The sequence below is a fragment of the Sus scrofa genome, chromosome 7, assembly GCF_000003025.6.
Source record: "Sus scrofa isolate TJ Tabasco breed Duroc chromosome 7, Sscrofa11.1, whole genome shotgun sequence".
In the NCBI taxonomy this organism is placed as follows: Eukaryota; Metazoa; Chordata; class Mammalia; order Artiodactyla; family Suidae; genus Sus; species Sus scrofa.
The window spans coordinates 94,927,140-94,953,047 of record NC_010449.5 but is presented as its reverse complement, the minus strand read 5'-3'; the positions used below and the strand labels follow the sequence as shown (position 1 = coordinate 94,953,047).

At 40.0% G+C, this 25,908-nt stretch overlaps 1 protein-coding gene across 34 annotated transcripts in view; it reads right to left on the bottom strand.

Moving 5' to 3' along the window:
- Window positions 1-25,908, bottom strand: part of SIPA1L1 (signal induced proliferation associated 1 like 1) — a 378,935-nt gene that overhangs the window by 215,681 nt on the left and 137,346 nt on the right. For 18 of the 34 annotated variants that reach the window (XM_021099427.1, XM_021099444.1, XM_021099431.1 and 15 more), the window contains one exon: window positions 10,687-10,933. The exons of the other annotated variants lie outside the window; for them this stretch is intronic. The gene's annotated coding sequence lies outside the window, so the exon portion shown is untranslated. The remainder of the gene's footprint in view (window positions 1-10,686; window positions 10,934-25,908) is intronic. 34 annotated transcript variants of the gene reach the window in all.

Genomic DNA, 25,908 nt, shown 5'->3' with positions numbered 1-25,908 from the left:
CCCGCATTGCTGTGGCTCTGGTGTAGGCCGGTGGCTAAGGCTCCGATTCGACCCCTAGCCTGGGAACCTCCATATGCTGCGGGAGCGGCCCAAGAAAAGGCAAAAAGACAGACAAACAGACAGACAGATAAATAAAATAAAATAAAATAAAACTGTGAGCATTTAACCAGGCAGATTTCTGTTTCTATAATTAAATGAACCCCATGGTCCTGGTTCAATGAAGTTTATTCATACTCACAAATGTAGAACATAAATCACATATATACACATTTACGTTTCACAGCTCTCCATGTAATCGATAGCCATTTTACAACACAGGGAAAGTGGCATTTAAAGAAAGAGGACAACTAAGCACACTTTCACTTAAACATAATATACACTAAAACAAAATACTTTTCTATTGAACCAAAATCAGAGGCAAAGACACTTTATTAAAAATATTAAATTTTTAATAGAAATGCTAGCTAAGAAACTATTAATTAGGCATTTTTTAATACATATTCACATCTGTGCAACTTTCCTGTAAATCTAACATTATTCTAAAATAAAGACTAAATCATGTATATATATACATATTAACAATTATTACTGGCAATTCATTGGCAATTTATTACCAACAAATAGGCTGTCTGTAAAGATAAAGAAAAGTTTAAAGAAAAATACTTAATGAAACATTTACAGCATCAAGCTGCTTTGGCAATTACTGTAATCGTCACAATGAGCCACTCCAAACTAGCATGTTCTACTAATTTTTTAATATTTTACAAGGAAGCCAAACTTGCTGGCTCAGAGATTTATTATACCCCTGCCTATCCTATTGGAAATGCACAAGATAGTCAAATCAATGAAATCAGCATCTTAAAATGTTCTTTCAGCATCATCAACTGATGATGTTGGCCAGTGGTGGACTCATAAAACATTTTACAGTGATTCTGAATATAAGCACAGGCTCTGCATCAAAGCCAAAACAGGAATCATGCCAGAGAATTCCTTTACAACCGTCTCATTGTAAAACTTTGTGATTTACAAAGCACTTTCGCAAAGCATTGTTCTTAGGATAAAATGAGCTATACTATCAGACATGATAACTCCAGTTTTACAATTCTGCTATTTACACTGTTTGTGGCTAGACTTGAGTAAAGTTCATCACACTGACATATATGAGGCACATCTTTTTCAATGAAGGTCAGAGGTTATGACGGCTATAAAATTTCAAGACCATCGATCAGGATAAATGTTACATCACCATCTTGTAAGAAATTGCAACTAATTTCATCTGAAATAAAGGGAAAGGGCAATATGCAGTAGAATTAAAACCTTCTAGTATTTTACCACTCTTCTATAAAATGTAAAGGCAATCAACATAAGCACTGTGTTACATTAGGAGAAATGAAGAAACAGTTTCCACCCTCAAGAAAGTTAGAGTATACAAGGGAAAGAAATATAAAACCGGATTTGCATCACTGCAAGGGAAAAATATTTTCTCTGGACTAACAGAGAAGCCTCTGGACTAATAAGACCTTATCAACACTTTTAGTTCTCTGCAAAATTTTCTAAACATTCACGTAGTTTCATATTTAATAAACTCACTATAGTTTATTCCTAACCTAATAACCAAGATATTTTGTTTCTGACCCTTCAAACTATTGGAGATTTCACAAAGATCCTTACAGCAGTAAAGACAAAACTGGCAAATAAAAGCATCAGCTCTTGAAAGTAAAAAGATTTTAAAGAACTGTCATGGCTAACACTAAAGAATCTAATGCCTCGCTCCTATTTCAGGATGCAATATGTAGAAGGGGGAAAACAAAGTTAGGTCCAATGGATTTTCCTAAGGAAACTTGCATAAAAATTGAAATACATATATAAGTATGTTATTTTTTTTTTCTTTTTATGGCCACACCCGCCGTATATAGAAGTTCCCAGGCCAGGGGTCGAATTGGAGCCTGTGGAGCTGTGGCTGCAAACTATGCCATAGCTTATGGCAACGCCAGATCCTTAACCCACTGATTGCGGCCTGGGATCGAACCCACACCTTCACAGAGAGAACATCAGGTCCTTAACCTGCTGAGCCATAATGGGAACTCCTAAGTATGTATATCTTTAAGAATTTTCACAAAGTGAAATCACCTATGCAAATATGACTCAACCAAAAAAGAGCATTACCAATACCTCAAACGCCACCTTCATATGTCTTCGATTAACTTCCTAAGCCTGTGACTATTATGACTTCAAGTGCTATCGGTTGGTTCTGTCTGTTTTTGAACTGGACATTTTATAGCACAAGGAAAGTATGCAACTGGAAAGCAATTTATTTAAATGAGGTCACAGAGTATACTGTCTGCTTCGACACTGTGAATCTCATCCGTGCTGTAACAAGGAAGCGTCGGTAGTGTTGTATGAACATTCCGCAATATATTTCTCCATTTACTACTGAAGAACATGCCAACTTTTTCTAGTTTGCCATGAGTACAAATAATGCTGCTCTGAATACTTTTGGACATATTCTTGGGGCACAAATGTGTGCATTTCTCTCAGGTCTGTACACACCTGGGAGCAGAATTGTTGGATGGAAGGCTGTACCAATTTATACTCCCACCAGCAGTGTGTATGCGTTCCAGTCGCTCTCTACTTAGAATGATCAGTCTTTTCCACTTGTCATCCTGATGAGAATACAATATTACTACAGTTTTAATTTTCACTTTCCTTATAGAAATGATTTAATGTCTTCTTTTGTGACCTGCCTATTCAAGTCTTATGTCTTTGGCCAAGGGGAGGGAAAGGGGGAATGGAAGGTCTGGCTTTTACTGATTTATAATCCTTATATATTCTGGATATGAGCTCTCTGTTCAATATATACACATAGTATATTGCAAATATCTCCCCCTCACTGTGTGGCTTGCCTTTTGGCTCTCCTTACCATGTTTTTGATGAAGAGAAATTCTTAACTTTAATGTAGTTTAATCTATCACTTTCTTCCTCATGGTTAATCTCAGGGTAATTCAAATACCACTCCCCAAATGAAAAAATAAGAGCATTTAGAATACTTTCAATTAACATGCTGGCCTGTTTATAAAAGAAAGTTAATCACTTTAAATAAGTTTATACAAAGATCTTAATTTGTAACAAATTCAGTATAATTATTCAATAAAAAATTCTAGGGGTCCTTTTAGTTGAACTGATTCAGAACTGGATCCCTGGTTTCTGGTGGGGCACATCTCATATTAATGACCTCCATCCCAGTTAGTCACATTTTAAATTTCTACTCGCAATCAAATAATTTTGAACACCAGTTCTGAAAGACTGGTTTAGCTTGACTATCATAAAGAAATTTTGGGATAAACGTAAATGTGATAAAAAAAAGCCCCCCAATAAATGACACCCCCAAATATAATTAAAATGTCATAATTAAAATGACTCTGCTGATAATTAGTACATTAACAACTTTTTTTTTGTATTTTTGCTTACTCTGCTAACATAGAAGGAATCACTATCTTAACTTCGCATCCTGAAACGAGAACCAAAAATAACTGAGGAAAATAAAGCTGTTAAGATTGATAATTTAAGATATGATATATACATAACAAACTATATTATGATATAATTACATATTCTTTGCACAGGAACTTGCTTGACAGTATGAGGCCTGCAAAGCAGCAAAGTATTTCAGAGACTTAAGTTAGAGTCTGATTGAGAATACACAAGCAGACGTCATGTTTATATAAGTTACATACCCAGGAACAGTTTCCTTCTCTATTTCTATAACACTTGTATTGAACCACCAAGCCACTAATCAAGTTTTATTTATAACAAATGCATCAAAATGACATGATGAATATGGGAAAAGAATCAGCCCTAGAACCCATGATATAAACATCTCATTTATGCAACCATCACTCAGAAAATACTTTTTCTTGTCTCTTTTTAGTTTAGGTTAAGTTGGTGTTAATAACAATTCATATAGACCCTCTCACTTGAAGAATTCAAAGAGCTTGCCAGTTTTCTAACTTTCTCAGGAAGGCTTTCAACAAAAACATGCCATACTGCATCACCAAAAATTGACGTCAGCCTTATAAAGAGCATTTAGTCAACCACCTAGCTAGGGTTAAACTGCACAAACTAGAAAACATACTTCATCCTGTCCTGGTTAGTCATGAACATCAATACCTAACTTGCCAGGAAAGCTCCATCTGATAACCTCTCCCAACCCCACCAATACAAAGAAGCAAAAGAGCTGGTAAAGAAACTACACTGGGAAAAAAAAAAAAATTATAATGAGTCCACAGTTGCCAGCAGCATCCGTGTTATTTTTTTTTTTTTTTGGTCTTTTTGTCTTTTTTGTTGTTGTTGTTGTTGTTGCTATTTCTTGGGCCGCTCCCGCGGCATATGGAGGTTCCCAGGCTAGGGGTCCAATTGGAGCTGTAGCCACCGGCCTACGCCAGAGCCACAGCAACGCGGGATCCGAGCCGCGTCTGCAACCTACACCACAGCTCACGGCAACGCCGGATCGTTAACCCACTGAGCAAGGGCAGGGACCGAACCCGCAACCTCATGGTTCCTAGTCGGATTCGTTAACCACTGCACCACGACGGGAACTCCCCGTGTTATTTCTGACAACCGGTAGACTAGATACTGCAAGTTATAGAGTTTATTCAGCTTATAAACAGAGCTTGGTGCATATACAGAGTCATATTCACAGACCCTTAGTCTCAGTTTCACGGCCCCAGTTTGAAAGGTACTAAAACAGATGTTACTGAGTTTATGTACTTCACTTAGACAAGAGCTCCTGTAGCCTTTATTGAGAGGCACTCCACTATTCTTTTTCAAACACAATTCTAACAGGCTTATTCATGATCATTTCATAAAAGCAGTCAACCAGAAAGGGGATGGGAAGTGGGATTGCTGCCAGAACCAGGCACATCAGCAGCGGAAAAGTAAAGCCTGAAAGATACATGAGTATGTAACACCACTCAACTATCCCCAAAAGCTTCCCAGTAATTCCAAACCCAACTTGTAATTATAGTTCTTAACAATGACCTCTGTTATCAAGGAAAGATTATAATCAGTGTACTTAAAATAATTTTTCTCAGAAATCCTTAACATAGGAAATTTAAAGCTTAAGAGGACACTTCACCAAAGAGGATATACAGATGGCAAATACAGGAGAGAAGTTTAAAATTATTCATCATTAGGGAAATGCAAATTAAAGCCATGAGATACAGCTACACACCTGTTAGAACAGCTAAAATGAAAAAGACTGGTGATAAGGGGTGGTGAGGATGGGAAGCAAGGAGAACTCTCCAACAATGCTGATGGGAATGAAAAATGACACGACCGCTCTTGAAAATGGTTTGGCAGTTTTCTTTTAAACTGAAACATACACGTACCCTATGATCCAGAAATCACACACCTGGGTGTCTACCCAAGAGAAATGAAATTTATGTTAATGGAAAAAACTAAATACAAATGTTTACAGCAGCTTTACTCATAATCATCCAAACTGGAAACAACCCAAGTGTCCTTCAACGGGCAAACGTATAAACACACTGGGGCATCCACACAACACACTACTCCGCAGTACAAAGGAAGGAGCCAGTGATGCAGCCACAACTCAGATGAACCGCAAAGGTCTGCGGAGTGAAGGACACCAATCTTAGAAAGTTAAATACCATGTGACGCTATGTATGTGACATTCTACTTTATTAGGTTAAATGACAGTCTCAAAAGAACAAAACTCTTAAGACTAGAGTACAGATCAGTGGTTCCCAGAGGATTCCGTGTGCAGAGAGGGGACTATATACAGAGGGACGGCATGAGAGGATTGGGGGGCTTACAAAACTGTTCTGAATCTTGAGTGGGGCGAAAATTGCAGGAATCTAAATATGTATTAAAATGTACAGAACTGTACATGTGTGTGTTTAAAACTGGGTGATCATTTTAAGAGGATCCTCCTTTAACTCACTATCAGGTATGCAAATAAAATGCTTGAACATGTAGCACATTTGAAGAAAGGATTACATGGCAACATTCTCATATTGACACAGGACTGATTCTGATAGCCTTCAAAGACAGAAAAATATATACCATAAACAGTAACCCTAAGAAAGCTGGAGCAGCTATACTATTATTATTAGTCGAAGTGGACTTTAAGACAAACGTATCACTGGAGAAGAAGAGTTTAAAATGATAAAAGGGTCAATTTATCGGTGAGATAAAACAGCTATCAAGGTATATGAAATCTAACAACAGAGCCCCAAAACAAATGAAACAAAAAATAAATAGAACTGAAAGGAGAATGGGAAAATAATAAAGATTCAACATCCCACTCTGAGTGATGGAACAACTAGACAAAAAAGTCACAAAGGATATAAACACTTGTGCAGCACTATTTAGCATACAGAATACTCATTAGATAGAATATAATAATAGAATACACATCCTTTTCAAGGCTCAAGATAGATCACTGCAATGTTGTGATATGTCTTGATAAATTTAAAAGGATTGAAATAATACAAAATATATTTGGGGCTCCAAAGCATTAAGTCACAACCAAAAGTAATCTGGGAAATTGCCAAACACTTGGAAATTAACATTTTCTAAATGACTCATGGGAGAAAGAAAATCTCAAGAAAAATTTTAAAATATTCTGAAGTGAATTAGAGTTCACATCCTGGCGCAGCGGAAGTGAACCTGACTAGGAACCATGAGGTTGCATGTTCGATCCCTGGCCTTCTCAGAGGGTTAAGGATCTGGCACTGCCATGAACTGTGGTGTAGATCACAGATGCGGCTCAGATCTGGCATTGCTGTGGCTGTGGCGGTGGCCAGCAGCAACAGCTCCAATTCAACCTCTAGCCTGGGAACTTCCATATGCTGTGGGTGTGGCCCTAAAAAGACCAAAAAAAAAAAAAAAAACAGGTAGTAGGAGCTAAGGTTAAAAAAAAAAAAAATTCTGAAGTGAATGAAAACAAAAGTGAAAATTTATAGGCTGTGCTAAAGTGGTTGTTAGAATGTTACAGCTTTAAGTTTAAGCCTATGTTAGAAAATAAAAATTTCAAGTAATTTCCACTTTAAGCTAGATAAAGAGTAAACTAAACCCCACAGCAAGAAAAAATGTAGAGCAAAAATCAAAGAAATTGAAAACAGAAAGACAACAGAGAAAAAATGAAACCAGAATTGATTCTTTTAAAAGGTCCAAAAATTGACAAATTTTAATTTAGACCGACCAAGAAAAAATACAAATTACCAAAATCAGGCATGCAAGAGGCATGACTACTGACCCTACAGAAAAAAAAAAAAAAAAAATAAGAGAATATTATGAAAAACTGTATACCACCAAAGTAAACAATTTAGATAAAACAGACAAATTCCTAGAAAGGTGTAAATTAGCAAAACTAATTTAAGAAGAAAGAGACGATCTGAAAACACCTGTAACAAGAAGTTCGATTAATAATTACAAATCTTCCTACAAAGAAAATCCCAGGCCCAGATGGTTTCACTGCTGAATTCTATCACATATTTAAAGAAGAAAGCCATTTCTTCACAAACTCTTACAGGAAACAGAAAGAGAGAACGCTTGGGAGTTCCCATTACGGCGCAGTGGAAACAAACCCTACTGGTATCCATGAGGATGTGGGTATGATCACTGGCCTTGCTCAGTGGGTCAGGGATCTGGTGTTACCGTGAGCTGTGGTGTATGTCACAGATGCTGCTCCGATCCTGCGTCGCTGTGGCTATGGTGTGGGCTAGCAGCCAAAGCTGTGATTCAATCCCTAGCTTGGGAACATATGTGCAAGTGTGCCCTCCCAACCCCGCCAAAAAAGAAGAGAGAACACTTCGCAAATCATTCTATGCATTCAACAGTATCCTGATACCAAAGCCATAGATACCACAAAAATAGAAAACAACAGATAATATCCTTCATGAATACATACATGCAAAACTCAATTTTAGTAAACCAAATCCAGCAACATATAATAAAGATTAAATGCTACCATTAAACGGGATTCATCTCAGGAACGTAAGTTTGATTTACCATTTAAAAATTAATTAACATAATACAACATGTGAAAATGAATTAATTTAATAAAATATATTAATAAGGACAGAAGCCACATAAGTGTATCAATATATACAACACCCACTCATGATTAAAAAAAAAAACAAAACAACTCAGCAAACTAAGAACAGAAGCGAACATTCTCAACCTATAAAGGATATTTGTGCAAGACCTACAGCTAACATCACAGGTAACAGTAAAAGACGTGAAGTATTTCCCCCAACATCAGGAACAAGATAAAGATAGCCAGTCCTCACTATCTCTGTTTAACTGGAGGTTCTAGCTAGTACAATAAGGCAAAGAAACAACAAACAAATTTAAAGGTATCCAAATTACAAAGGAAGACTTAAAACTGCTAGGTTTCAAATCCTTAATTTTCTAGATTTTCAAAACTCACACACACATAGTACCCAAATAGACAACTCATATTTAAAAACAAGAGCCGGGAAAGAATGTAATTGTAATGTATACATGTAAGGATAACCTAACCCCCTTGCTGTACAGTGGGAAAATTAAAAAAAAATTTAAAAAAAATTCAAATATTATGCATAAAAAAAAATAAAAACAAGAGCCAATGTGTTTTTGGTGTAGTAAATATTAAACCATATATTTCTCCTTAGCCTGCCTGGCCTGCCAACATTATCAGTTATCAGGAATATGAAAGTTCATCAATGAAATTAATAAATACAAACAAGGAACTGAATATATCAATTTTTTTTCTACCTTTATTTTTTATGGCCACACCTGTAGCATAGGGAAGTTCTGGGCCAGGGACTGAATCCAAGCCAGAGCTGTGGCAATGCTGGATCCTTTAACCCTTGTGTCACAGTGGAAGCTCCCTGAATATGTCAATTTAAAGAGAGAAGAAAATATCTGCTGAACTAAAATTTATTCATCTTAGAATACCTAACACATTCTCCAAGTGTAAATACATTTTAGTTTTAATCCTTTGAATCAAATTAAACAAGCATTTCAGCTTCTCTCCTGACATAACATACATAACTTTTTCCCCCACTGCTTCTTTTAGAAAAGAAGCAATATTCTAAATTTCCAATATGATCTCGAGTTATATTCTGGTGAAGGCTCCTTTCACAGTGATACTTATCTTTTTGTCTCTTTTTTTTGTTGTTGTTGTTGTTGTTGTTGTTGTTGTTGCTATTTCTTGGGCCGCTCCCGCGGCATATGGAGGTTCCCAGGCTAGGGGTTAAATCGGAGCTGTAGCCACCGGCCTATGCCAGAGCCACAGCAATGCGGGATCCGAGCCGCGTCTGCAACCTACACCACAGCTCATGGCAACGCCGGATCGTTAACCCACTGAGCAAGGGCAGGGACCGAACCCGCAACCTCATGGTTCCTAGTCGGATTCGTTAACCACTGCGCCATGACGGGAACTCCCCACAGTGATACTTATGATGAAACACTCCTATTATTTGTCAATAAACTGTCCTTGGACAAATATAATAAAGGTCTTCATAGTCACCCTTGCCAATCAATTTAGTCTCACAAGTTCATGGTCACATACACACAAAAATATATAATTTTGTATTGTTCAAAACATAGGACCAGAACAATACCTGGCACTCACACAAGAAGTTATTCGGTAACTATTTTTGCAGGGAGGGTTAGGGAGGCAGACCTCACAGATGTGCTGCTTTGATGGGAATTAAGTTGGAAGCTGGAGAACAGCACAGAAGTAAAAGGGATCCCAGACTCTGCCTTCTGGGACCACAAATCCAAAGATAAATGTATGAAAATGCCATTTGCTTCCATCAGAGAGGAAAAAAACCTACCTCAAGCGTTATAATTCAAGTACAAGTAAAACCGTTTGGAGATCGATGTATGGAGGAAGGGACCATTTTGGGGAGGCTTAGCAACCAAAGGCAAAGGAAAAGCACGCCTCAGGATTCATCCACAATGCCCGGTGCTAAGGGCAAAGACAGCATTGGTCTTTAAATGCTTCCCTTGGAAGGTGGGCTTTTACAAACAGACTCTTAGTTCATGAAAGAGCAAATGCAGGAGCCAGGCCCTGCCACACAGGCTACAAGTCTGAACCAGAGAACAGAAATCATTTATATTCATAGTTGGTATTAACATGATCTGTACCTGAGAACAAAACCTCTATCCGCTTCAACTGATGTGCACATCATTCAACAGCTTTATCTGTCAAGGCTTTTCAAAGTCAAAGATGTATCCTAAATAAACAGAACTCTTAATTACACATTAAAAATGTAGTCTCAAATCCCACTTCTTGCTGCTGCTGCTTCTTTTTCTTAATAAAACGTTAAGTCGATCCTTTATACTCTTGGAAAAACATGGTTAATACTGAAATTTAAAACTTCTGAACTGATAAAGCCAACACCACATTCCTATATTCTGGTGTGCCTGAGCTCCCCTGAAACTTTCAGCAATCCACACTCGCTCCTCACTGCCAAGTTCTTTTTGTAGCTGTGCCATCAGGCCACTAGCACAAAAAATTAAACTAATACACATTTCTTTGCACCTCAGCCCTGGTGGTAGCCAGGATTTCCCAAAGTACCCAAACAGAGGCCTTGTTGTCAAGGACCAGAGTCTGCCTGGACCTGGCTGCAAGGGCCTGTGGCCATGAAACAGATTTAAATACAGTCTTACCGCCGGGTGGCAGAGGAGAAGGTGCTGACAGACTTGGATGAGCAGAAAACAGAAGTGCATTTTTCTCAGGCCGTCAATCGGTCAGTTCAGAGCTATTTACTGAGCACTTTCTCTGTGTCAGGCTCTGCTCAGGGCCATGTGCACACTGCAGGGAGTAAGACCACAGCACAGGACCTCAAGGAGCCCATGTTCTGCTTGGGGGGAGCACTAAAGGTCATCCCAAACGTGAAAACTAAAAATTCCAGACCTAGTTTGGGAAAGAAAAAAAAAAAAGTAGTCAACGCCTTTATGTCCCAGGATAATATGAGTAAAAATCTGCATAACTGACCCCCCCCCACCTCCATACTTGCCACCTTCTGTTAGGCTCTGCTGAACACAGCAACCACGGGGCCTCTGCAATGCACAACACACCCTGGCCTAAAGCCCTTCCACGGCTTCTCATTACACTGGGCGTAAAACTAAAAATTCCCAACAAGGTCGAAGAGCCCCTGCATGATAATCCAGCAAATCTTTTCAACCCTGAAGGCGTCGTGTCCCCAGTTACTATGTTCCAGCCACACTAATCTTCAAGCTTGTTAAACACGTTCAGCTTTCTTGCCAGCAGTGGGGGGTTGGCTAAAATATTTTCCTACCTTCCACGTCCCCATCTGGATAATCCCCACTCATCTTCTCAGAAGCGCTTTCTCCCCTGCCCATCCCCCTCCTCTCCCACCTTCGCCCTGTACACACCCTGAATTGAATGAGGATATCAGGTATGTTTTCATATTCCCAAATAACCTGCTTTCATGTACAATTTGCTGAAAATGGAACCTGTAAATCCCATTTCTTGCTTCTTGTCTGTGGGTATTTAAATAAAACATTGGGTTGCTCCTTTAAACTATTGGAAACACATGGGCATACTGCTTCCAGCTCACTTCCTACTATATATATATGTATACACACACACAGACACACACACACTTACTTGTGTGACCACACTATTTGTTCATATCTCTTCCACTAAGTCCCTAAATTCTATGAAGACAGGTATGGTGTCAGTTTGTGGAAATACAATGTCCCCAGAACTTAATCAGATGAAGCCTGACAAAAAGAAGATACTCAAGGAAAAAAGCAAATGAGTTATGATCACCATCATGGGAACACTATAATTTACACCTCAGACACTTGCTCCCAAAGACGGCTCAGATTCCAAGAGCCACATTGAGTTTTACTTGAGTTTCTGTTGTAATGAAGACTTACTAGGAAAACAAAATCCAGACTGATTAAGAGCCTGAGGAAAATCTAGTTTTAATTGACACTTGCCAATAGGTTAGAAATGTATCTAATATGTAGATGTGGTTTCTTTTTATTTTTAAATGTAGATAACCTATTTAAAAGGATGACTCTAAGGATTAAAATAAGAGAGTGTTTACTACTTAAGCACTCAGCATTATTAAAAAATAAGATATTATAAATATTACTCTTACTAATTTAAATGAACAAACATCTTAGGAGAAAGCATCTTGACTGCTCTCAAAACAGGAGCTTTGAAAATGTTCTCTATAATGTATGTATCTACATCATCAGGTAGCCATTCATCCCTAAGGTTGCCTACTTGAAGGAAATTCTACTTCTTTTAGTTTTAGCTTTTAAGTCACGACAAAAAATTACTATGGCAAGTAAGTGTTTTCCTTTTGTCCAAATAGGTACACACCAAAGAAAAAACCGTAACTGTCTCCACAAATGCGTCAAACAATGTCACTGTATGACATGTCCCATCCTAGCTAGCACGTCCAAACATGACTTTGGCAATGCAAAAATATTCACAGTAGCCCTCTGTCAGAAACATGTCAATTACTATAACATGGATTATACACACATACACACACAGAGTATATACAATATACTCTTACCTTTATAAACAAAAAGCAAGCAAAAACTCCATATTTTCTCTCTTTAAAAGATAATTGTTTTGAGGTAAAAAAAATAACATTACTAGCACAAGTGTATCACAAAATAATATATGTAATTTTGTATTGCTAAATTTACCAAAAAGACCCAATGTTTAACATTTCTGTTTAAATCCTAATTCTGTTTAAAGGTAATCAGTCTCAAAGAAACATTTAAATTACCATCTAATGATCAATGTCCAATTGGCCTCCAAGTTGTTTGAGGGATACCCAAAACAAAGTATTATCATACAAAGGTGTCAGCAGAGATGGTAGCCATTAAAACTGTATGACAAGTGAGAATTCCCTTGTGGTGCAGTGGGTTAAGGATCTGTCATTGTCACTGCAGCAGCTGGCCCAGGTCACTGCTATGTCACAAATTCCACCCTGGCCTGGGAACTTGCACATGCCGCAGGCGTGGCCACACACACACACACACAAAACAAAGACTGTATGGAAACTGGTATCCAGAAATAAAGACAAATTTTACTTCATTAAAAAAAAAAAAAGCTTATTTTTACCTCTTTAAATTATAAAGAAAAAAACTGCCCTTAACAATTTTTTTTTATTTAACTCTAAATAATGCAAGACTTAAAACTTTAAACTTACTATTTTGTTTCAGTTTTGGACAAGATTTAGGGAGTAACTCAATATCCATGCAAGCTTAATATGTTTGCTTCTCCGATAATTAAAAAAAGCTAGTAATAAACTCCTCCCAATCTCAACTTTACCCTATTAACTTTTCTTTTCTATGGCCACACCCGTGACATATGGAAGTTCCTGGGCCAGGGACTGAATCCCATCTGCAGCTCCAACAATTCTGGATCCTTTAACTCACTGCACCAGGCCAGGGATCGAACCCACACCTCCACAGCAACCTGAGCTGCTGCAGTCGGAGTCTTAACCCACTGTGCCACAGTGGAACACCCCCATTAACTTTTTTGCTGAACACATTATGTAAACCTTAGATTTGGGGTAATAAATGAGACATGATAAAATGACTGTGTATTTTGATAACCAGTAACTCACTTGCATATTATAAACATTATGCTACATCATTTGATAAACTGACTTCCAGCCCCAGGTGAAAGCTGCCAGGGATCTTAGCTTTCTCATCTTTAAGGTGATCAATGCTTACCCTGTCCCCTGAGGGAAATCTCTGACTCATCTAAATAAAACCCAAGAATACATCATGTAATAAAGTCTTATTACCTTGAAATTAACCTGTTAGATTTTTTTTTCTGTGTTCTTGAGCCCTTTTTAGTCAAACTGGAAAGCCTCCAATAAAATTAATATACAGAAATCAGACTCTAGTCTGTGATATACTTGCCATGAATTTACTGGGAGTAATGCATGGAGACGGAAGAAACTGGGGTAGCAGGAAGACTGGGAAGTCACAAGGACACTGGCTCCATCTCGCCTACATGTGCACTGCCCTTCAGTCTAAAACAGCTGTGTGAATCACAAGAAATGGCCTAGCTGATCCCCAAGCCCCAAAAGTACCAGAGGTCAGCTTTCTAAAGCAGTGTCTATTTTTAAACTAATATAAGTTGGGTTCTAAATTTGACCTGCATTTAAATTATCATCTGGTGAGGAATGTCCAGCTGGACACTTATGCACTTGAAGCTGCTTGAGGGAGGGCCAAACAAAGTTCATTTTACATGCAACAGACAAAGCCTTGTCTCAGCAACCCGCATCCTCCACAGAGGAAGGGCAGCAGCTGGGAAGAAAGAGCCATCCTGCAGCTGAGGGTCCCTGGAATTTACTTTTTCACATAAGTAATAAAAGCAGCCCATTCTTCACATGGAAATGGTTTGGGAAAGCCCGTTTCCGATTGCTTGGCACAAAAGAATGAAGGAAGAGAGCATATTTTCAATGGAGTGCAGAGTACATGAGTATTGCCCCAGAGAAGAAGCCAACAAAAACCTATTTTTAAGGTTCCTCACAGGACCCTTCTCTTCAGAAAGTTCGCAGGGCAATCCTGATCAAAGCAGTCTCAATGACCAGGAAGAAAGAGTTTTCTTTTAAATTCTGGGGTCAGAATCTAGAAGATAAAAGAAAACCATTCCTACTGCACAGCACCAGGGACTGTGTCCAATCTCTTGGGATAGAACATGATAAGGGCTGATATGAGTAAAAGAATGTGTATACCCACATATGTATCACTGGGTAACCATGCTGTACAGCAGAAACTGGCACAACACTGTAAATCAACTATACCGCAAGTTTAAAAAATACAAAAAAAAAAACAAAAAAGGGAAATTCCCATTGTGGCTCAGTGGTAATGAACCCGACTGGTATCCATGAGGATACGGGTTCAATCCCTGGCCTCGTTTGGTGGGTCAGGGATCCAGCGTTGCCCTGAGCTGTGGTATAGGTCGCAGACATGGCTCGGATCCAGTATTGCTGTGGCTGTGGTGTAGGCCAACCGCTGTCACTCCAATTTGACCTCCAGCCTGGGAACTTCCATATGCCACAGGTACGGCCCTAAAAAGGCAAAAAAAAAAAAGAAGAAGAAGAAGAAGAAGAAGAAAAGAAAACCATGAATAAATATCCTACCAAAATACCAGTTAAATAAATATGGCACCAATTGATGATAATTTTGAAAACTGATATCATTCTCAATTTCAAGAAAACTTCAAAACACTTAGAACTTTTCCAATTTTTAAGAAATTGTATTTCAAGAGTATTACAGTGGTAAAGGTTGGCACTACTATGTGTATATATATCACTTAAGAAATCATGCGTTAGTGATTAAAACATTTAGTTTTAGTGTCCGCATTAGGAAAATCACCAGGGCAGAAGTGAAAAGATAAACTTCTGAAAAAATAGCTCTAAAACTACATAAGTTACATAGCTATTTCTATAAACCAAAAAACCACAGTAATTCAGTAAAATAAACTATTGCTAATCAAGAATGAAAGTGTGTCCACATAGGTATGTCAGACCCCAAACCTCTCTCCTCTCATTAGCCTACAATTCTGGCCCAAGCCACATATGCCTAAAGATAAACTAACACTGTGATTTAGAGGGCAAAGCAACCCAAGTATTTCATGTTTTAGATATGTGGTTGATCAATCTGATTTTATGGTTGAAAAAATATAGTCCATGAAAAGTAACTGTATAGGAGTTCCCATCATGTAGCAGTGGAAACAAATCCAACGAGGAATCATGAGGTTGCAGGTTTGATCCCTGGCCTCACTCAGTGGGTTAAGGATCCGGCCTTGCCGCAAGCTATGGTGTAGGTCACAGACGTGGCTCGGATCTGGCGTTGCTGTGGCTCTGACATAGGCCAGCAGCTTACAGCTCTGATTAGACCTCTGGCCTGGGACCCTCCATATGCTGCGGGTGCTGCCCTTAAAAAGACCAAAAAAAAAAAAAAAAAAAAGGTAATTGTACAGTATTTGCACCAAAAGCCTTGATTCTATAACATCTCCTTCATTTTCACTTGTTCATTCAAAGAACATTTACTTAGCAATGTAGCTGAGTCTGCTTGTTGCTACCCAGTGTCTACTCTCTCTATGTCCCTAACAGAACCCGATTTATCTGGGGGAAGCAAGGCAACTAACTAAAAGACTACCTTTCCTTGCCTCTCTTACAGCAAGTCCGTTCTCATGACTAAGCTCAGGCCAATGAGACATAAACACATGGGTCTGGTTTGGTTTTGTTCTGCTTTTGCTTTTTTAGGGCCAAACCTGCAGCATATGGGAAGTTCCCAGGCTAGGGAATTGGAGCTGCAGCTGCCAGCTTAAGCCACAGCCACAGCAACTCAGGACCTGAGCTCCATCTGCAACCCACACCATAGCTCACAGCAATGCCGGATCCCTAACCCATTGAGCAAGGCCAGGGACTGAACCCATGTTCTCATGGGTACTAGTCGGGTTCACTATCGCTGAGTCACAACAGGAACTCCAGCACATGTATTTTGAGAAAATTAAGCCAAGAAAAGTTACTTCAAGGGAATTGATTCTGTTTAGAATTTCACCCTTTTTTTTTCTTCCCTCCTTCCAGTAGCCATCCTAGGCCTTAAGGATGCATGCCAAGAATTTAAAGAGAGAGTCTAAATAGGATTTCTCTAGTATTGTCTGTCCAGGGAAGTTATGGTCCAAAATACTGACACTGCAGAGACCAATAATCATCTCTGATCCTGTTTTTGTCCCATTACTGCTACCATCTGCCTCGTGTCTCATACACATAAATATAAATCAGCTCGTAAAGTCTCTGAAAGAACAGGGCTTAAGGAACAGCACTTGCCGTGGTAACAAGAACTTAATTTTCTTAAAGAAGAAATAAAGAAGCACAAGTCCCTTCTTTGTTCATGCCTTTAATCTTTCACTTAAGCACCTGTATACCGAGGATGGGGTGAGTGTTGTGTTTCTCTGTCTCCCCTACTATCCTGGAAGAACTTAAAGGCAAGAATTACTCTTGTTCACTTATGCAGCTCTAGAACCCAATACAGAGGGGACACTCAATAAACATTAAAGGAACAACTTGAAGGGAATGAATCCAGAGCTCCTAAATTAAGAGTCTTCCATGGACCGATAATTCTGTAACTCTGAATTACGCCATGGTATCTGCCAGAGGGCCGGCTTATTCAGCACGACGAAGTGCCGTGGAAAAACTGCTCCCAGGCCAGCTCAGGAGCCCTGCTCTTTACCTCCGGGATGTGCACCTCATGTCTCGGGGGGGCTGAGCAGGGGAAAGTGGGCACCCAGGGAGCTCCAGTCTTCCTGTCTCCTCGTCCCACTCACCTATGCGCCCTTCCCCAGTCATCACACATCTACGGAGCACTGACTGTGCACCACACACCATTCAGGATGCCAGGAATAGCTTTTAATGACTGAAACACAGGGACCGTGCTCTAGGAATCTATCATCCAGAAAAGCGAAAGAAAAGCACAGGTGCAATTATAATGCAACGTGAAAAAAAACGATGAACATACACATAAGGCGAGCATCCACTGGGTAGGCCAGGCACAGTGTCGTCCACACCTTCCCTGCTGGACGTTCTCTCTGTAACTGGGCAGCAGAGCCCAAGCCACTGCATCAGTCAGGAGGTGACGGAGCAGAGGGATGACCGCTTGGAGGGCTGGAAAGGCTGAGCACTTAAGTGAAAGTAAAACGATCAACAGAATTTTCCCAGGGTGAAAGGTGTAGGCAGAACTTTTCACGCAGAAAATGAACCAGGCAGACACATCCAGAGGCAAGGAAGACCACAGTTCATCAGAAAAGCATTTTAGAATGTGCCACGACATCAGTGAACACGGCTGCCCAAAGCAGTTTTGAACACCTAAGGGATTAAATTTTCACAACTTCTATCTAAAGGAGGGGTCTGGGAGAAAGGCCTGATGATTTTTCATAAATATTTCTACATCATGTGCCTTTTGGAAAGGCATGAAAGAATCTCTTAATCTGAAGCACATAATCTCAATCTTGCTCTATTTTTAAGCCTGGATTAATATTTATAATTTTAAAAGATTATTCATTAGAGAGTAATAAAAGGACATTAAGAATTTTACAAAAGCATAGCTGTGGACTAGAAAAAAAATTTTTTTCTCCAAACTGAAATATTTCTTTAAAATATCCTTGCATAATACATTTCTCTCTCAACTTTGAAAAGATGGTTAGGCAGATTCATGGCTTAAAAGTGGCAGAGACTCAATTCATTCAAACCTAATGTCCACTCCCCTCCCCTTCTGCTTTAGTCACAGAAATCTGGCTCTATTTGGGCTGGCACTGTGCCCACTAAAACACCACACTTGAGCCTCCTTGAAGACAGCGGTGGCCAAGGAGTTTCAAGTCCAAGTCAGTGGGTGGAGATTCCAGAAAGCCCCTCTGCCATTGTCTTTCCTCTCCTCTTGCAGACATCTTGGCTGGAGCTCCAACAGTGTCCTGAGGTTTTGTGGACAGAAGCCTTATGCTTAGGATGCTGAAGGCCGGAAGGCGCCCAAAACCCTCCCAAGGTGGTAGAACCACACCCCTAAGCAGTTTCCCTACAGACATTTTATGGGAGAGAATCAAACCCTGTGTAATTAGATTCCTGCTCCTACCGAACGCAAATTTCCTTGCAGATGCTAGAGGATATTTAAAGTATGCACAGTAAGATTTGGCAAAAAGCAGTTTCCACTAGATTTACAGTATTAATGATTCACTGACAGTATCATGATTCACTGTCTTTTTTCATCTAAATCACATATTCTACATCCTTATTAAGCAACCTTTTAAATCAAAGTAAGCCTTTTCCAATATTTTCCTTTGGACCCAAGACATCTGGATCTTGAAAGAGCTGATCTATGCTGGGAGCTGGGGGGGTGGGGGGTGGGGTGGCAGAACAATCCCCCGAGAGCAGGCGTGAGAGGCAGTGTGCAGGGGGTCTGGAAAGGTAAACAGCCCTAACAGCACAACCAAGCTGTTTACAGAAAGCTTCTTTGTGTTTTATAAGCCAGGTGAATTGTTAGGTAAAGTCAACTTAGGGGTCTTTGATCTAAACTAACCTCTGGCAGTCACTGCCTACTATCACAGAATCCATCAAGATTTACATATAGGAGTTCCCGTCATGGCTCAGTGGTTAACCAATCTGACTAGCATCCATAAGGATGCAGATTCGATCCCTGGTCTTGCTCAGTGGGTTAAGGATCCAGCGTTGTCGTGAGCTGTGGTGTAGGTCACAGACGCAGCTTGGATCCAGTGTTGCTGTGGCTCTGGCATAAGCCAAGCAGCTGTAGCTCCAATTAGACCCCTAGCCTGGGAACCTCCATATGCCATAGGTGTGGCCCTAAAAACCAAAAAAAAAAAAAAAAAGATTTAAATATAACAGCATTCCTGCTGCACCTGACACCCTTGACATTTTATTTTTAAAAGGTATAGTTGCTTTATAGCAACTTGCTTGAGAGAGGTGAGATACATTATTTTTATGGACTTTTTGCACCCCTTCCTCCATGCCCTAACATCAAAATAGCTAGGATTATGTGCAGTGGATTATGCCCACCTTAAACGGAACAATTCCACAGGGATGGCATGGGGCGGGGGAAGGGACTCCTGTCTTTGGGCAGAAATCAGAAATTTACTAACTTTCTAAGAAAAGTCAAGATTGCGTTCTTCATTTTAACTTGATGTACAGGTTTTGTTTAAAGATAGAAACAAGATTCAAATGTATACACTAAACAGAAAGCAAGTTACTTCCACTTTTATCTCTGCTCACTTCTTTAAAAAAAGAGTATCTCTTTCTATTTCAAATATTTTTGCCAAACTAACAACAAGCCCACTGTCAAGTCACCAATTCTTGAGAACTGTGGACGTGCTATATGTTGAATCATTACACAAACATCAGATTTTTTTATGGGCAAAATGTCACAGCAAAATGTACATGTCTAGATTCAAACCTGGATTTGAATTCTGGTTCTATTAAGTACCCATTCCAGGTAAAACCCTGGGCAGACCAATTTTCCCCTCTCTGACCTCAAATCCTACAACTATAAAATGAAAATAATGGTATCATTCTCCTAGCCTTGTTGGAAAAATTAGTACTAATGTATCATTAGGCATTTTGTTGTTATTAATATGATGCTAATTACTGGAAAGTTTTATTTAACTGTTAAAAATGAAAAAATTAAATTAAAAAAAGCTAATTAAAAGGATCAAGTTAAAAAAAAAAAAAAAAAAAGGAGAGACAGTAACTTGTGAGTAGAGTCCACTCAGTTCCTGTCTGGAATACCTCTAGTACAGACTGCTCTAGCTCCTGTCTGGAATACCTCGGGGAACTCACGACCTCAAAAGGCAACTCCATCATCCATGCAACGTGGCCCTAACACACACTGAGAATAATTTCTACCACGGATCAGTTTCCACAGTGGGCTTGAGGAAACAGGTAACTAAGACACGGTCCCCTGCTCTCACAGAACCCACAGCTCCCTCTCAGGAAGAGACAAATAGAATACAGTGACAGCAATGAGGGTGGCACGGCACAGAGGGCCTCAGGAGAACAGAGGTGGGGCACACTACCCAACCCAGGGGGTCGGGAGGAAGGAATCCCTTGAGTAAGACCTCACAGAACAAGAAGGTGGAAAGAGAAGTTCAGAAAGGGAACCGCACAGCACCCTGAGGTGAGAGACAGCATGGAGCGTCAGAAGTGCCTAGTTCAAGGCAGGGAGTGGCAGGCAATGTGGTTGCCCGGGTCCCATTAGAGGGCTGGAAGACCCCATGAATCATCCTAGACTTTCCCCCACAGGCTGTGAAGAGTCCTGCAAATGTTTAAAGCAGGAGAGTGATTCGGCCAGACATGCTTCTCTGCACAGAAATCACGACGGCAATGTGTAAAATGACCTGTGTGTGGGCAGGGGCCATACGGGATGGTAAACCAGCAGCCCAGGTTAATAAGAATAAGCCTCCAGAGTTAGAATTCACATTTTAAGCTCATCTAAGCTGTTACAAGATTTCCTAAGGAATTACAATTAAACTAGCTCTCTCTTGGTTTCTGGAGAGATTATATGTATGTAATCTCTCAACAATATCAGAAGCTCCAGAAGAAAAGACTCAAGCGGGCTGGTTTTAAATTTTCACTAAGTGTGGTAAAGTGTGAAAGAAATGTGACTGCGGGGACATTTTCCTAAAGAGGACGTGCAACTTCACTGCAAGATACCACAGAGCACATTCCCTGCTCCCAGTTCCCCATCCGAGGCTTCTGCTTAGATCAACTGCTAGTAACAGAAATAAAAGCCGAGTCACAAACATTTAGCATCTGCCTATGGGATGTGGGTAAATCACTCTCTACATAAGGTTTAGATTTAGGTAAAGAATAGACTCTGATAGCCCCCAAGCCCTGGCCACGCTTAAGACTTTTCTCCCAATGACATTAGCAATGTCCTTGGCCTATAACCATGAAGTCACTCATCAAAAAGAGCAAAACAACTCTGTGAGCACTGAAAGGGGCTCTTAGCTGTGCGTAGTTATCGGCTGAAGCTCTTCATAAAAAGGAAAAATACCACACAAGTTGTCTGGCGGACTCTGAGCTGGCTGCTGTCTGTACATTCACAAAGAAAAATGTGTATAAACATGAACATTCAGGCACAAATATCCATCTGGACAGGATGTTAACACCATTCCTCAATTCCTGGAGGGTCTCATTCTCTCCTAGAAGAAGAAAATCAAGCAGTTGGTTTAAGAGCATTTTAATTGGGGTGAGAAGGAGGGAGGACAGAGAGGAGTCATCTCTTTTGAACACAGTAAGGACTCATCTCCACAAGACCGTTTGGAGAAGATTAGAAGATTAAGCATATTGGGACTGTAAACTATCCATATGAAAAAAGTAGCGACTTCCTATTTCCTTGAACCTCAATTTGTCTAAGTCTTCCTCTGCATTCAATCCCCTGGTACTGGATTAATGGCACAACCCTCCTGAGGACGCGTACTCAGGAAAAGGGTGGTAACAAACAGTGGTTACTTACACCAAGCGGCCGTGAGGGAAATGAGCGGAAGAAATGTTGTGACGACATAATGAATCATAAAACCAAGACTGTTCAGATCGTTTCTCTGCTTTAAGCTGGACAGTCACTAAACCCAGCCCATAATTTTTAACACTCTTACATACCGAGTCAAAATGCTCTTTACTTTTATCAAATGCACAGATAACTTTTTGTATTCATTTGGACTCGTCAACCCTTTCTTTCTAAGAATTTTTGCCCCATTCAAGCAGGCAGTTTTACAGCTGAAAGGTTAAGAGCAAAGTCAGGCTCTAGAGCTAGATCCTGGGGATTCGATCCTATGTACTTATCTCTTCTGTGCATGGTTGTTTTCTCTCTGGTCAATCAGAACCGAACCCACAGGGTTTTTAAGAGGATGACATGGGAATGTCCCATGCAAGGTGCTCAGCATAGGGTCTGGCACAGAGCTTCATGAATATCCCCAATTGTTAGTCTTAAATAACGAAAACATGGCAAGCACTAGGGGAGGCAATATCCAAGCCGTCAAGACTTGACCTTTTTATGGAAAATAGATGCTCCAAGCACAAAAACACCTACAATAATATCCATTGTGATATATCTATAAAGAGATAGCATAGGAACTTTTCAACTATCTTCCATCTTCATATACTACTGTCACTTTCTACAACCTAAATGCCACACGAATTATTCTTAAGGACCTTGATCTTGGCCCTTCTGTCTAGTCCTATACCTTGCTGTGATCTCATTAACACGGCCTCCTGAGGCTGACTTCAAGAGATTGATGGTGGATTCCTCCCTCACCAATTTTTAATGAATTTCTACTGATAAATAATTACTTAAAATAAATTACCTAATTTCTAGACCATGTAGCTGTTTCCACTAGGAATCCACTGAGCTATATTTGTTTTTCACCAGCTGTCTGAATAATTATATTTAGTCCGCATTTTTTAAAGTCAGTAGAGAAGGAATATATGTTAATAATTAGCCCCCTTTTTTTGGACTTTCTGAAATCCTCCAATTCCTCCTAAAGCTTATGCAAGAGGTTCAGAATGAAGACGAGTCACCTCACATCACATAGGCAACTCAGTAACTGGATATGGAGGGCCTAAAATCAGACAATCCTTTCTGCAAGAGAAGAGCTATATGGTAAACAGAATGGCAAACAACTGCAGTTTTCCCAGGGTGCACCCAGTGCCTAACTGCAATGAAAATCAAATGATACTAAATGTAAATGTGCATATGGTACTAAAATGTTTACCTTATTTGTTAATTTTTCAATAGGGAAGAGGAGCAAGAGAAGGAGCCCACTGTAATCTTAACACAGAATTTCCACAAAATTGGAAGGTTTCCATTTCGTTCACATGTTTATAAATGTAAACCCATGCAGCCAAGATAACATGACCTTAAAAAAAGTCCAGGGAAACTATTTCCCACACAATACTTATTGTTTCAAGATGCATGTGACTCACCCAAAGCACTATTCCAAATTTTGTATTTAAAAACAACCTAGAGGAGTTCCCGTGGTGGCTCAGCGGTAACGAACCCAACTAGTATCCATGAGGACCTGGGTTCAATCCCCGGCTTTGCCCAGTGGGTTAAAGATCCAATGTTGCCGTGAGCTGTGGTGTAGGTTGCACATGTGGCTCAAATCCAGCATTGCTGTGGCTGTGGCGCAGGCCAGCAGCTACAGCTCTGATTTCATCCCTAGCCTGGGCACTCCCATATGCCAAATGTGTGGCCCTAGAAAGCCAAAAAAAAAAAAAAAATAGAGGGGTGCTGGTTCCAGGTAAGATGAAGGAAGCACTCTCTGCCTAGTCTTCCCCCTGAATCCAGCTACAACACCTGGACAGGATATACCAAGTAGCTATTTGAGGGTCTAAAACATAAATGACGGCAGCTGGCTGAATGGGGGAGAAGAGCAAAACTCAAATTACCACCACACCAGTGATGAATTTCCCCATATTTCCATCCAAAATCACCCAGCCTGGACTCAAGGCAACCAGTCAACTGGAAAGGAGCACCAGGACGTAGACGGGGGAGCAAACCCGCAAATCCTTTAAATTCGATCTTTAAAAGAGGAAAGTGGATTCCTACCCCTGGAGAGAGGTAGGAAAACTTCCCATTTTTCCTTCCCCTTTTTTCTCTTTTCTCTCGCTTTCCAGCCATCACCAGGTGGTGGTAGGCAGAGGTGGCAAGGGTCACCTAAACTCTGAGGGAGGAACCTTCCTTCCTCTCTGGTCAAAGGAGCTATGGCTCTCAAGATGTAGAGGCAAACTCCTGATGCTTTTTTGCGCTCTGTATTCCTGCCTCTTGGTCCAGAATGAAAACAGTCATGGGAAGTACCCTGGCCCATTCGAAAGCCCCATCTTTGTATCTAGAAGATTTAAAAAAAAGAGAACCTCAGGAAAACAGGCAGTACTGGAAAAACTGACCCCATAGATACAGCCAACTGACGTAGCCAAGACGCAAAGGCAATTCAAAGGTGGAAAGATTGACTTTTCAACCAATGGTGTTGGAACAATTAGACCTCCACATGCAAAAATAGGAACCTTGACCAAAACCTCAGCCCTCATACAACGATTTCAAAATATATGATATAAATCTAAATGTAAAAGGTGAAACTGTAAAATTTTTAGAACAAAACATGAAAAACAATTTTTAAGACCTGGAGTTAGGCAAAGAGCTCTTAGAAATTACACACAAAGCACAATCCACTACAAAAATAAAAAAGATAAATTGTACTTCTTCAAAATCAGAAATTCCTCCTTTGAGAGAGACGCCAACTAACAAAGAATGAAAAAGTAAAGTACAGACTGGGGGAAATGTTTGCCAATCACATATGCAACAAAAGATTTATGTCTAGAATATGCTAAAACAAAAACATTCTGGGAGTTCCCGTCGTGGTGCAGTGGTTAACGAATCCGGCTAGGAACCATGAGGTTGCGGGTTCGGTCCCTGCCCTTGCTCAGTGGGTTAAGGATCCGGCATTGCCGTGAGCTGTGGTGTAGGTTGCAGACGCGGCTCGGATCCCGAGTTGCTGTGGCTCTGGCCAGGCTGGCAGCTACAGCTCTGATTCGACCCCTAGCCCGGGAACCTCCATATGCCGTGGGAGCGGCCCAAGAAATGGCAAAAAGACAAAAAAAAGTTCTGAAAACTAAATCAGAAGAAGAAGCAACCCAATTAAAACAGGCAGAAGACTTGAACAGACCCTTCACTTAAAAAAAAAAAAAAAAAGATACACAAACGGCTGCAAGTAAGCTTGAAGTAATAAGCACAGAACAAAAGTTCAACATGATCAGCCACCACAAAAGTCCAAATACTACTATGCATCTACTAGAATTGCTGAAGTAAAAAAATACAGACATTACAAAGTGTGGACTAAGATGGCAAGCACCTGAAACGCTCTCTCATACACTGTTGGTGGGAATGCAGACTGATAGAGTTAACTCTGGAAAATGGTTTGAAATTTCCTTATAAAGTTAAATGTACACCGATAACATAATTCAGTCATTTGATTCGTAGGTATTTACCGAAGAAAAAGGGAAGCATCTGTCCATGCAGAAACGCCCAAAGGTTCATAATAGCTTCATTTGTAAAACCTAAAAACTAGAATAACCCAACTGTTTTTTAACAGGTTAGGAGGTAAATACACTGCAGTACACCCACCCAGTGGAATCCTATTCAGCAATTAAAAGGAACATACTATTGATACCTACAACAACCTGCATGAAAACATCAATAGCACGGCATCATACTGAGTGAAAGAGGTTAGCATCAAAAGATTACAACACTATACACTTCTGCTTAAATGATACCTTCGCAGGTATTCCCGCTGTGGTGCAACAGGTTAAGGAT